The sequence below is a fragment of the Phocoena sinus genome, chromosome 3 (genome assembly GCF_008692025.1).
Source record: "Phocoena sinus isolate mPhoSin1 chromosome 3, mPhoSin1.pri, whole genome shotgun sequence".
NCBI classification, from domain to species: Eukaryota; Metazoa; Chordata; class Mammalia; order Artiodactyla; family Phocoenidae; genus Phocoena; species Phocoena sinus.
Window position 1 is genome coordinate 151,790,705 of NC_045765.1, and position 13,210 is coordinate 151,803,914.

Consider the following 13,210-nt stretch of genomic DNA (forward strand, 5'->3'; position numbering starts at 1 on the left):
TGAAAAACCTGAAAGTGAAATCAAGAAAACGCTCCCATTTACCACTGCAACAAAAAAAATAAAATATCTAGGAATAAACCTACCTAAGGAGACAAAAGACCTGTATGCAGAAAATTATAAGACACTGCTGAAAGAAATTAAAGATGATACAAATAGATGGAGAGATATACCATGTTTTTGGATTGGAAGAATCAACCTTGTGAAAATGACTCTACTACCCAAAGCAATCTATAGATTCAATGCAATCCCTATCAAACTACCACTGGTATTTTTCACAGAACTAGAACAAAAAATTTCACAGTTTGTATGGAAACACAAAAGACCCCGAATAGCCAAAGCAATCTTGAGAACGAAAAAAGGAGCTGGAGGAATCAGGCTCCCTGACTTCACACTATACTACAAAGCTACAGTAATCAAGACAGTATGGTACTGGCACAAAAACAGAAAGATAGATCAATGGAACAGGATAGAAAGTCCAGAGATAAACCCACGCACATATGGACACCTTATCTTTGATAAAGGTGGCAGGAATGTACAGTGGAGAAAGGACAGCCTTTTCAATAAGTGGTGCTGGGAAAACTGGACAGGTACACGTAAAAGTATGAGATTAGATCACTCCCTAACACCATACACAAAAATAAGCTCAAAATGGATTAAAGACCTAAATGTAAGGCCAGAAACTATCAAACTCTTAGAGGAAAACATAGGCAGAACACTCTATGACATAAATCACAGCAAGATCCTTTCTGACCCACCTCCTAGAGTAATGGAAATAAAAGCAAAAATAAACAAATGGGACCTAATGAAACTTCAAAGCTTTTGCACAGCAAAGGAAACCATAAACAAGACCAAAATACAACCCTCAGAATGGGAGAAAATATTTGCAAATGAAGCAACTGACAAAGGATTAATCTCCAAAATTTACAAGCAGCTCATGCAGCTCAATAACAAAAAAACAAACAACCCAATCCAAAAATGGGCAGAAGACCTTAATAGACATTTCTCCAAAGAAGATATACAGACTGCCAACAAACACATGAAAGAATGCTCAACATCATTAATCATTAGAGAAATGCAAATCAAAACTACAATGAGATATCATCTCACACCAGTCAGAATGGCCATCATCAAAAAATCTAGAAACAATAAATGCTGGAGAGGGTGTGGAGAAAAGGGAACACTCTTGCACTGCTGGTGGGAATGTGAATTGGTTCAGCCACTATGGAGAGCAGTATGGAGTTTCCTTAAAAAACTACAAATAGAACTACCATATGACCCAGCAATCCCACTACTGGGCATATACCCTGAGAAAACCAAAATTCAAAAAGAGTCATGTACCAAAATGTTCATTGCAGCTCTATTTACAATAGCCCGGAGATGGAAACAACCTAAGTGTCCATCATCGGATGAATGGATAAAGAAGATGTGGCACATATAAACAATGGAATATTACTCAGCCATAAAAAGAAACGAAATTGAGCTATTTGTAATGAGGTGGATAGACCTAGAGTCTGTCATACAGAGTGAAGTAAGTCAGAAATAAAAAGACAAATACCATATGCTAACACATGTATATGGAATTTTAGGAAAAAAAATGTCATGGACAACCTAGGGGTAAGACAGCAATAAAGACACAGACCTACTGGAGAACGGACTTGAGGATACGGGGAGGGGGAAGGGTGAGCTGTGACAGGGCGAGAGAGAGTCATAGACATATATACACTAACAAACGTAAGGTGGGTAGCTAGTGGGAAGCAGCTGCATGGCACAGGGGTATTGGCTCGGTGGTTTGTGACCGCCTGGAGGGGTGGTATGGGGAGGTTGGGAGGGAGGGAGACGCAAGAGGGAAGAGATATGGGAACACATGTATATGTATATGTATAACTGATTCACTTTGTTATAAAGCAGAAACTAACACACCATTGTAAAGCAATTATACCCCAATAAAGCTGTTAAAAAAAAATAAGGAATATTCCAAATCGCACTACTTCCACAGTCTCAGAAATCTAGGGTTTCAGCATAAGTGCCTTCAGTAATCTACTTGGAGTACCTAAAATGTCTTTGGTGCTTCTGAAGCCTAAATCTTCACTAGTAAAGCAAATCAATCCAATGACATTGTCTTGGGTGAGGGACTTTATTTTGGCCTATACTTGAATCTGTAAGTATATAGGAGTATTCCATTCAGATACCACTATTTGTTTTGTGTCTGTTAGATTGTAATTTTTACTTGAAATTTAAATATGTTCTTAAGTAGTAGTTTAAAGATCAGCACTAATTTAAAAATAGAGGAGATATTACTCATTTGCATAACAGTCATATTTGAGAGTGGATTTTAGGGTATGATTGCATTAAACTGGGTTGGGATGAACACAATTTTAATAACTGTTCTACATTGTCAGCCAAAATTACTTTAAAAAAATTACTTCTAGGGCTTCCCTGGTGGTGCAGTGGTTGAGAGTCCACCTGCCGATGCAGGGGACACGGGTTCGAGCCCTGGTCCAGGAAGATCCCACATGCCGCAGAGCGTCTAGGCCCGTGAGCCATGGCTGCTGAGCCTGTACGTCCAGAGCCTGTGCTCTGCAACGGGAGAGGCCACAACAGTGAGAGGCCCGCGTACCGCAAAAAAAAAAAAAATTACTTCTAGCCAGGTCTGCTTCCATATATAAAACTCTTTATCACAAAATATTCTTAGTTGTAGACCTACAGTCCACATGCCTTCTTGAATCACTCCCCGGCTGACTCAAAGGCAAGTTAAACTCAACAAGATCAAAATGAAGTCATGATCTTTCTATGCTCAAAAATGATTATCTTCCAGCATTCCCTATCTTAGTAAATGACAACTGATTCCACCCAGTAATACAAGCCAGAAACCACAATATAACACTCTCCTGCAGTCTTCCTTATCTAATCCATCCTCACATTTCTGTCAATTTTTCTTCTCCTATACACTGTTTAAATTTGTCTTCTTTCCACATGCAAAACTACCTTGCTTCTCCAAGATGCTGCCAGATCATTCCAGGATTTCAGCAATGGCCTTTTAATTTGCCTCCAAGTATCATGGCCTCTTTCAAACCATTTTATTTATTCTGTATTCAGGAACAGTTTTACAACGCTTGAATCTTATTTATGTCCCTCCATATCCTTAAAATTAAAACTAAAAACAAAAATCAGTGCATTCCCATTGCTCTCAAACTCTTTAACATGACACAGAAGGTCTGGCTCCTATATGCCTCTCCAGTTTTGCCTCAGATACACCCCCCCTTCTCTCTGAATACCAGCTATTTTGTCCTTTTTTACATTTCTGCAAATGTGACATGCTTCTGTTCAAAGACACTTTCAGTTGTTGTCTCCATTGCCTGGGACACTGTTAACTTTGCCTCACATATCATTCCACTTTGCAAAATTGTATTCTTCCTTCCAATTTAACTTAAATCACATCTCCAGAGAAGATTTCTCTGGTCTATTTGAAACAATCAACTCCTCCTCTTACACCATCTCAAAGTTATTCATTTATTTTATATTTATTCAATGTTACATGTACTGTTTCATCAGAGCTATGGTATTTTACATGTATTTGTATATTTTGTGATTATTTGCTTGATTACTGTCTATCCCATTAAATAGAGACTCCACAAGGTTCAGCAGAGCCTGTGTGCTTTGCTCACAATTACTTCACTAATGTCCACTTCAAAAGGAGCTCATAGAATGTCCTTATTAAATATTGCTGAGAGAACAGCTAAATAAAAATACACAGACACACTTATGTAGAGAAATAGTGCTCCACAGAATATATAACTTCCCAAAGACAGAGCCATTATAGACTTATTAGAAACATTCTGGTTTTAAACTAACAAAAACATGCTTTTTTTTTCTTTTTCTTTACAGAAGCAAGGTGCCAGAAGCAATTCTGAAATTAATTGTTAAGAACTGCACAAGCTAAAAGAGGATTCTGCAAACTTTTTGTTTGTTTGAATGGATGGCAGGCGCTCATGTAAGAAAATACATGCTATATAAAAAAATAAATAACCAAATTAAAATCAAATAACAAAATATATTTAGGTTAATGATATATCTATCTATAGAGGAAACACTTATTCTTCCAATGACTGTTCATAAATCATTACTCAATTTTCAAATTTTCTTGGTCTAATTTGAAGAAAGTTTCTTTTACAATTGAGGACAACCTAATGATTTTCTTATACATAATTATTCTGCTGTGTTTTACAAGAAATAACATATATAGTGTAATATTTAAAACTCAATTTAATATACATTAAAAATTATTAAGTATCAGTTCTAATCAATATGAATTTTAAACATAATATTAATGAGAAAATTTCATAAAGGAAGTATTTTATACTTTTATACTCAAGCCTTTTTTTAAAAAATAATATATGTTGTATAAAATATACTTCATTCCTAATTATATGGATGACTCCTTCCATTTATATTCTGTATTTGTTACAGTTTAAGTACAATAGTCCCTGAAAAGGAATAGGGAGAGTTGTATTTCCCTGGAGGCTCTGCCAGTCATTAGCTACTTGGCCTTGGGAAATGCACACCGGCATCCTGGAGCTTGTTTCCTCATAACTCAAATGAATGTGCTACTCTTGATTATTTCTAAGGGAACATTCAAAGCCATGATTCTGCAGTTTGATTTTCTAATTCAAATAGAATGCAGCATTAACGTAGTCATAGATTTTTATCCCTGGAGTTTAATGGGGGAAATTAAAATAGCTTAAAGAAAATCACAAAAGTAAAAGTAAAAAGGGTAAGTAGACCTGGGGATTATTTCCCAATTCGGATTTTGTTGCCGAGAGATTGTTTCCATGGTACACATTCTGTCAAAATCCCTTAGAAAAGATGTCTATATTACCATTATTTGCTCTGACAATATCAGCTGTTAACAGTCTTATACCTCCTTTTCAAAAAAGAGATTTAAGCAAGGACAAAGAATGAAATGGTGTAAACTCATTATTGGGCCAAAATTTAATTCAAACACATTATCATTTAAAAACTATAATCTAGTGCTCTCTTGAGATACTCACTCAGGGATACTGCATCATTATCTTTCCTCAGAGACCATTAAAAAAATTCTCTGCAGGGACGTGAAGGCCAACAAAAATCACCATCTCATCAATTTAAAACTATAACATATTTCATCTTTCTACATATTAGATTTAGAAATTAAATAAATTTTTAATTTGAAAAGTTAATTTTATATAGCAAATCAGAAATAAATTACATGCTTATATGTATGTGTTATATAATATGTATGTATATATGTATTTACATACACACATTACAAAGTCAGAACATGTATGTTTAATAAAACTGCCCTCCGACATACTTTTCTAGCTAATAATGAATCACAGATACCCATCAAGTAAATTAAGATCTAACTTACTCTTTTAAACAGCTAATTATTCTTCATATGGAGTTTTTTTTTTTCAATTACATGCTTGGAACAACTAACATTAGGTAACATATTACTCAACATATTTTTGTATAATACATGTATCAGATTGTTGAGTTCTGCTGATCCACCATTTTGTTAAAGTTAATCATGTAATGAACTTTGTCTTGCCTTGACTGTTAATTACTTTTTCCTGAATTTGTGTTTTTCTCATATATTTTATATGAGAAATATATTACCATTTTATACCTGGGGTATATACTGGAATAAAGAATCTGAAACAGAGCAAGCAGTTTGCTTTAGTATAATATTTACATTTTATACAATAACATATCAAATTGTACATTGTGTATATTAATATTGCTAATTCTCTTCTTTATGTGAGATATCTGAGACCTCATAATTAATTTTGATTCAAAAGTATTTTTCAATGATAAAATTAGTATATACTTTTAATGCATTTAATTTAATCTAAAATAAAATATTTTACTTAATGTTCTACTCCAGATTCTTTAAATTAATTCAACCGTATACTACGTAGCAACTGGGAAATATTGAATTTTTTTTTAATAAAAAATACACACCTTAAGTACACGCATTTCTTTCCATTTGAACTTAGACTGAAATTACCTTTTAGGAACTATTGTGAATGTTTTTTGGTTTGTTCTTGATCTGCTAATTTTTACTCTTAATCTGCGGTTTTCATAGCTCATCACTTGTACTTAGTGCTTGTATATCCTTCTGTCGCATCTAATTTATGCATTATCCATCCTGACCCTTGTTCTGACTTATGTTTACTTTGGTTTACCCCTGCATTCATAGCTTTACTTGATCCATGATTTTGACATTCCTCTAAGGTCTTGAGTGGGAATTTCTCTGTTCAAGGTTTTGGACAAACATAAAGGCAGTAGCTATTGAAAACCCTAGGTTTCACATGAAGGGAACTGATGTGACAATTTGCCATGGTTCTTGTAAGAATTGGCCATAAGAATTGGAGACCTGGCTGTTCTCCATTCTCACTCCCTGCATCTAATACAAATGGTCTGTGATTTGTGGCTTAGCTCAAAATTCAGTTGATATAACTGCACTTCTAGAAGATTTAAAATATTCCATCTGGTGCTCTTTTCATCACCAGAGACTGGCAGATAGGATAGCAAATTTCAATAATGTTTCTCAAGTTTCTCTACAAATATATCAGTACAAAAATACAGAACTCTTGGTTTGTGGCTGATAAAGAGTAGACAAATTTTCTTATATCTGTTTTATAAAACAAGAAGATTTATACTCTTGTAATGAGTAAAAATCCTATTCTTAGAGGATTACAATATACTAGTTCCTAACAAGTGGTTACTTGCCTCAGGGCAGTAACCCTGAGTTTCCATAGGCCCCTGGGGGAAGGGCATTGCTTCTTAATTACATTTCACCAATTAAATGTTTGTCTGAAATTTTGAGACAATCCACAGAAAGAACTGCAGATCTTTTCAGGCTTTAGATGCAAATTCTGAATTTTTATCTCTAATTAAGATACTTTTACTAATTGATAAAATTATAATGAACTAAAAGATCAAGAACACCTTTTTTCCTTCCTCTTTTCATGCAGCAGGAGTGTGAAAAGTGACAACTCTCTTGTAAAGAACAGCAATATTGTTTCCTTCTTCTCACTCTTTCTGCCTTTCTATACCTCCTATGGCTGAGAAAGTGGGCTACAGAATTAACCTTTTTCCTGCTGGATCAGACTTCCAGCCAGCAATCTGTGTCTTCTGTCTCTTTTTGTAATGATTATTTCTTCAGTCTCTTATCTTTGCAGGTGGTAGTATGATGCTGTTATGGGTTGAACTCCACCCCATCCCCACCCCCCCCCCACCGTAGTCCTAAACCTTAGAAACTCAGAGTGTGGCCTTATTTAAAGATGGGGTGGTGCTGGGAAAACTGGACAGGTACATGTAACAGTATGAGATTAGATCACTCCCTAACACCATACACAAAAATAAGCTCAAAATGGATTAAAGACCTAAATGTAAGGCCAGAAACTATCAAACTCTTAGAGGAAAACATAGGCAGAACACTCTATGACATAAATCACAGCAAGATCCTTTTGACCCACCTCCTAGAGAAATGGAAATAAACACAAAAATAAACAAATGGGACCTAATGAAACTTCAAAGCTTTTGCACAGCAAAGGAAACCATAAACAAGACCAAAATACAACCCTCAGAATGGGAGAAAATATTTGCAAATGAAGCAACTGACAAAGGATTAATCTCCAAAATTTACAAGCAGCTCATGCAGCTCAATAACAAAAAAACAAACAACCCAATCCAAAAATGGGCAGAAGACCTAAATAGACATTTCTCCAAAGAAGATATACAGACTGCCAACAAACACATGAAAGAATGCTCAACATCATTAACCATTAGAGAAATGCAAATCAAAACTACAATGAGATATCATCTCACACCAGTCAGAATGGCCATCATCAAAAAATCTAGAAACAAATGCTGGAGAGGGTGTGGAGAAAAGGAACACTCTTGCACTGCTGGTGGGAATGTGAATTGATACAGCCACTATGGAGAACAGTATGGAGGTTCCTTAAAAAACTACAAATAGAACTACCATATGACCCAGCAATCCCACTACTGGGCATATACCCTGAGAAAACCAAAATTCAAAAAGAGTCATGTACCAAAATGTTCATTGCAGCTCTATTTACAATAGCCCGGAGATGGAAACAACCTAAGTGTCCATCATCGGATGAATGGATAAAGAAGATGTGGCACATATATACAATGGAATATTACTCAGCCATAAAAAGAAACGAAATTGAGCTATTTGTAATGAGGTGGATAGACCCAGAGTCTGTCATACAGGGTGAAGTAAGTCAGAAAGATAAAGACAAATACCGTATGCTAACACATATATATGGAATTTATGAAAAAAAATGTCATGAAGAACCTAGGGGTAAGACAGGAATAAAGACACAGACCTACTAGAGAATGGACTTGAGGATATGGGGAGGGGGAAGGGTAAGCTGTGGCAAAGCGAGAGAGAGGCATGGACATATATACACTACCAAACGTAAGGTAGATAGCTAGTGGGAAGCAGCTGCATAGCACAGGGAGATCAGCTCGGTGCTTTGTGACTGCCTGGAGGGGTGGGATAGGGAGGGTGGGAGGGAGGGAGGCGCAAGAGGGAAGAGATATGGGAAGATATGTATATGTATAACTGATTCACTTTGTTATAAAGCAGAAACTAACACACCATTGTAAAGCAATCAAACTCCAATAAAGATGTAAAAAAAAAAAAGAATTACAAAAAAAGAAAAAAAATAAAGATGGGGTCTTTACAAAAGAAATCAAGTTAAAATGAGCTCATTAGGGTGAGCCCTAATCCAACCTGACTGGTGTCCTTATAAAAAGCAGGAATTTGGACACAGAAACAGAGGAGCATAAAGGAAGATGATGTGAAGAAACAGAACAAAGATGGTCATCTACAAGTCAGGGAGAGAGGCCTGGAACAGACTGTTCCCTCTGTAAAAACAAATAAAAATTAAAAATAAGATTTTAATTCTGCCTCATAAATAAGGATACTTTTCCTCCACCTCTCTTTTCTCAGATCATTTACTTTAGAAAACTTGCAAGTATAAGTTCTTTCTCTGCCTCTTTGAAATGTATGTAAATATTTTTAGAAACTAAATGAACTTTTTGTCAGCTCTATGACCCAGGAATGTCTTTTTTAAGGAGCTGGGAGCCATCTCTTTGAAATCTAATCATCTAAAATGACAGCACTCCAACCTCCCAGTTTTTGTGGGACGGTAGGAGCTTAACCTCTATGGGTAATTTTTCTGAATTGCAAAACTGTCTCCTGTTACAAAAAAGATGAGAAGTTTGCTTTTTCTCTTCATAAAGCCAGTTAGATAACAGAGGTGATCACCCTACTTACCAGATGAGTCTAGAATAAGCTATGTGTGAAAAATGGTGCTGTCAAGTACTCTTACCTCAGGACTTATTATTGTTCATCCTGAGAACATGTAGGTAATGGGTTGTATCTGCTTGATTATATAAAAGGATGAGAGTTTTTTTCTGTCTTTGCAACCTCTTAGGGGATTGCCTGTTAGAGCATCCCATTCTGCTTTAATGCTTATTCAATAATAAAAGTATTTTCTTTGTCTACTTACCTTTATGGGGCTATTTTCTTGGATAGGTGAGGATTTTGTTTTTAATTATATTTCCCCAGTACTTCACATCCCTCGGAAGGAACCAACATTGCCAACACCTTGATTTTGTACTTCTAGCCTCTACCATCTTGAAACAGTAAATATCTGTTACTTAAGCCACCCAGTTAGTGGTACTTTGTTATGGCAGCCTTAGCAAACTAATTAAATGTTAAAACTATGGTTTGAGTTTAAGGCCTAGGAACATTTTAAGACATTAACCCAGTTTGTTAGACTTCCATTCATTGGTCTATGTTATGCTAAATACACACTTCCTTTAAGATTTCATGGGAGTGCAGAAGGCTGACAATGAGAAATCTGATATTCTTGGGCTTTAACAACATAACATACATTCTACCATTATTTGACACAAATTTGATACCATTACATTTTTCACCTACTGTATTAGAGATTAATATCTCAGAAACATATCATTGACTTCTGTAAAGGAATTCCCTACTTAAATCTTCACATGTCTATATGCCTGCATGATTCTTAAACCATTCCAGAACTTGTTAAGAATACCCACCCAGCTGAGCCCCAGTTTAATACCCACCCAAATAATGTCATGATGAAAAATGATCAGTCAAAAGAGAAATGTTTAGATTTTTTTTAGTAACCAATCAAAAAATGTCGTGAGAAGCCTATCATATTTTAAAGTAACAGTTTGTTTTGGTCCTATATCAAGCACCTACGCTGCAGAGTGAATCGCTGAACTCTCTCCAGAGTGATATGACTCTCTCTTTCCTCGCAAGTTAATAAATTCAGACTTGATACAAACTATTTTGTTATGGTGGTTGTTTTTGTTAATCTTCAATGCCTCTGTTTATGAAGATAAATAGGAAGAGATAGCTTGTTTATCTTTTTATCCATGATGGGGAAGACCACAATAAAAATAAATAAGTTTTGGCTAAGGCTTTTCCACAAGTTTTCACTGTTAAATGAGTTTTTACTCCAGTGCTAATATGGAGAGGAATCCAAGCAATTCTCCATCTGCCCCAGCTCTCTAGGCCCATGGAAGGATGTATCACAAATAAGGGACAGGTGAACATGTATGGAAATCAGCCTGGATATTTTCTCAGAACAAATAATTGGTCCTATTGGTTCCCAGGACGAGCTGACAAGGGGCATGAACCACTCTTTCAGCTCTTGCTTGGGGGAAGCAAGAAATTGGGGGAAGTTAAAATTCAGAAACTTGTAGAAAGGAGAAAAGCCTGACTAATGTTTGTTCAAGACAAGGCAGAGTGTATGAAATGGGCAACCGAGAACATTTGGTCAGTGGGGGATGAAAACCTCTACTCCAGGAAATGTGGTTCCTCTGTTCAAAACTAGACCATGATGAACAGGGGTTGCTTGGTAGTTTTGCAGACCAAACCCAATTTTATTAACACCATCTCCTCCGGTAATCCAACCCCTTTCCCTACTGGGGAAGCACTCCCTTTTAGACATCGTCAGGGCGAAAGCCCATTAACAATTTCTAGGAACTAAAAATAGAATCTGTAATAAAATAAAGTCTAACCTTTTTTTTTCCTTTGTGCTTGCTCATAAGGTGACGCTCGCAGAGGCCTTGCAACTGGCACTTCAGGTCAGAGTTTGCAAAACCGCGGTGCCCGACACCTCAGCTCTAACACCTTCAATTCAAGATGGCGGCAGCGGGCCGTGTGCAGAGACGCCGCGCAAGCGCCCTGCAAGGCACTGCAAGCTGGAGCCTGAGCAGCACAGCTGCGCCTGCCTGGAGAGAACTCCGCCCACTTCCCTCCCCGTTGATGGAGACCTAGAACGCAATCCCGCTCACAGCCTGTTCGCAGAGCGTGGACTCCAGTCTGAGCTCACACCTCTCCATTCTCTGATCAAAGATTAAAGCTTTCCTTAGTTTCTGAACCGAACTTGGTCATGTTCTATTGGTGCAAGCTACACTGGGCAGGAGGATGCTTGTTAGGATCAACTTGGGAGGGTTGTAAGAACTTCACTAAATCACTTTTTTGGGGAATCACTTATAACATCCTCTACACTTGGAAACCGGCAAAGCTGTGAAGTCTCAAAACAAATCTCCAGGGAAACACTGTTTTTTGTTTTTGTTTTTTAAACTTAGTATATAGGAGCCTTTAATCTCTGTTAAAAAAAAAACGAACAAGCAAATGTATCTTTAATATTAAATAATTATTCAAATATACTATTCTTTAATGATGCTTTATTTTCCATGTATCTTGAAGTTATTTAAAAACAGTGCATTTTATAAATTGAAGCAACATAAGAAAACAAATTACAGAACACTTTAAACAAATACTCATCTCTTATCAATAAATGTCAATTTGTAAACATGAAGTTTTATTTTTTTTCTGAAACAGTGGGGGCTAAAGATGATAAAGGTGATAGAACTATATAAGAAATACATTAATGATGCAATAGAAAAATTAAGTAATTTTACTAAAACAAAGGACAGATCTTACCAATGTCAGAATTTTCTCAGCAATGTTTATGCTTTATAAGTATATATTCATAATCATATAACTTATGAATAATCCTTCAGGGTAGAAAACATTAATTTAACTCTGAAAATTGTTTAGCCACTGACTACTGATTTCTGTTGAAATGACTGAATCTATGAAATCATAATTTTCCTATTTTTTTTTTGCAGATTTCCTGTTCTCAAAACTCTCATTATTACCCTCTGGATCCATTTTTCTCAGATAGACTATGTGCTTTGCTTCTTATATTCCCAGAAACATTGGGCTTAATTGCAGGTGTTGTGGGAATACATTTATGAAATTTAGAGAAAAGCCATAAGGGAAATGATTCACTTGGTAGAAATCCATGTCAGTAGTTTATCTGGAATGATCCACATTACTAACTTGGAGTACAAACACAATCACCTCACTTTTATTTACTCAGTTTATTACATGAGCACCCAACTGCCCTCAGTGATGGGAAGTCCCCTTATTCCCCAAAGCCTCCCCCCACCACCCTACTCTGGCAGGAACACTAGGGACTTAGTTCAAAGAAGATAGGTCCTGCAGCAAGAAGCCAGAAAGAGAAAACTAGGAAGCGTGACTAGTCCACTAATGCCGTGGCTCGGGTCTCTGCCACGTGAGGTTACAGGTGGTCCTGCACATTCTGATGGCAGGAAATTTGTTCATGTTTACTACAATACTACTACTGATTCAGCTCTTTTCTTCCCATCACCCCAGCAGCATCCCCCTGAGCTCTGAGGACACTTCTCTTTTAGATCACACTCACATGCTCAGCCTTGTCCCCCTAATGCTTAGCACAGTGCCAGGTGGACCACACTGGAGAAGAACCCAGCCCCAGTCTCCTCAGGTGCTGGAATAAGTCTTCCGCATGGAGCCTGGTTCGCTCCACCTGCATGGGATCACCTTGGCACATCCCAACAAGGGATCTCCCCATTGCACATAAAGGGGAAAGGCAAATGTTGTTAAGCAATAAACATATACCCATTTTACATACCTACACCTACACACAAACTTTCACTGGCAAGGATTTCCTGTTTGCCTTAAATTTTCATGACTTAGAGGGTCTTTATATCCTTCTCTGCAATGAAGCAATATCCTCCAAGGGACTGTTCT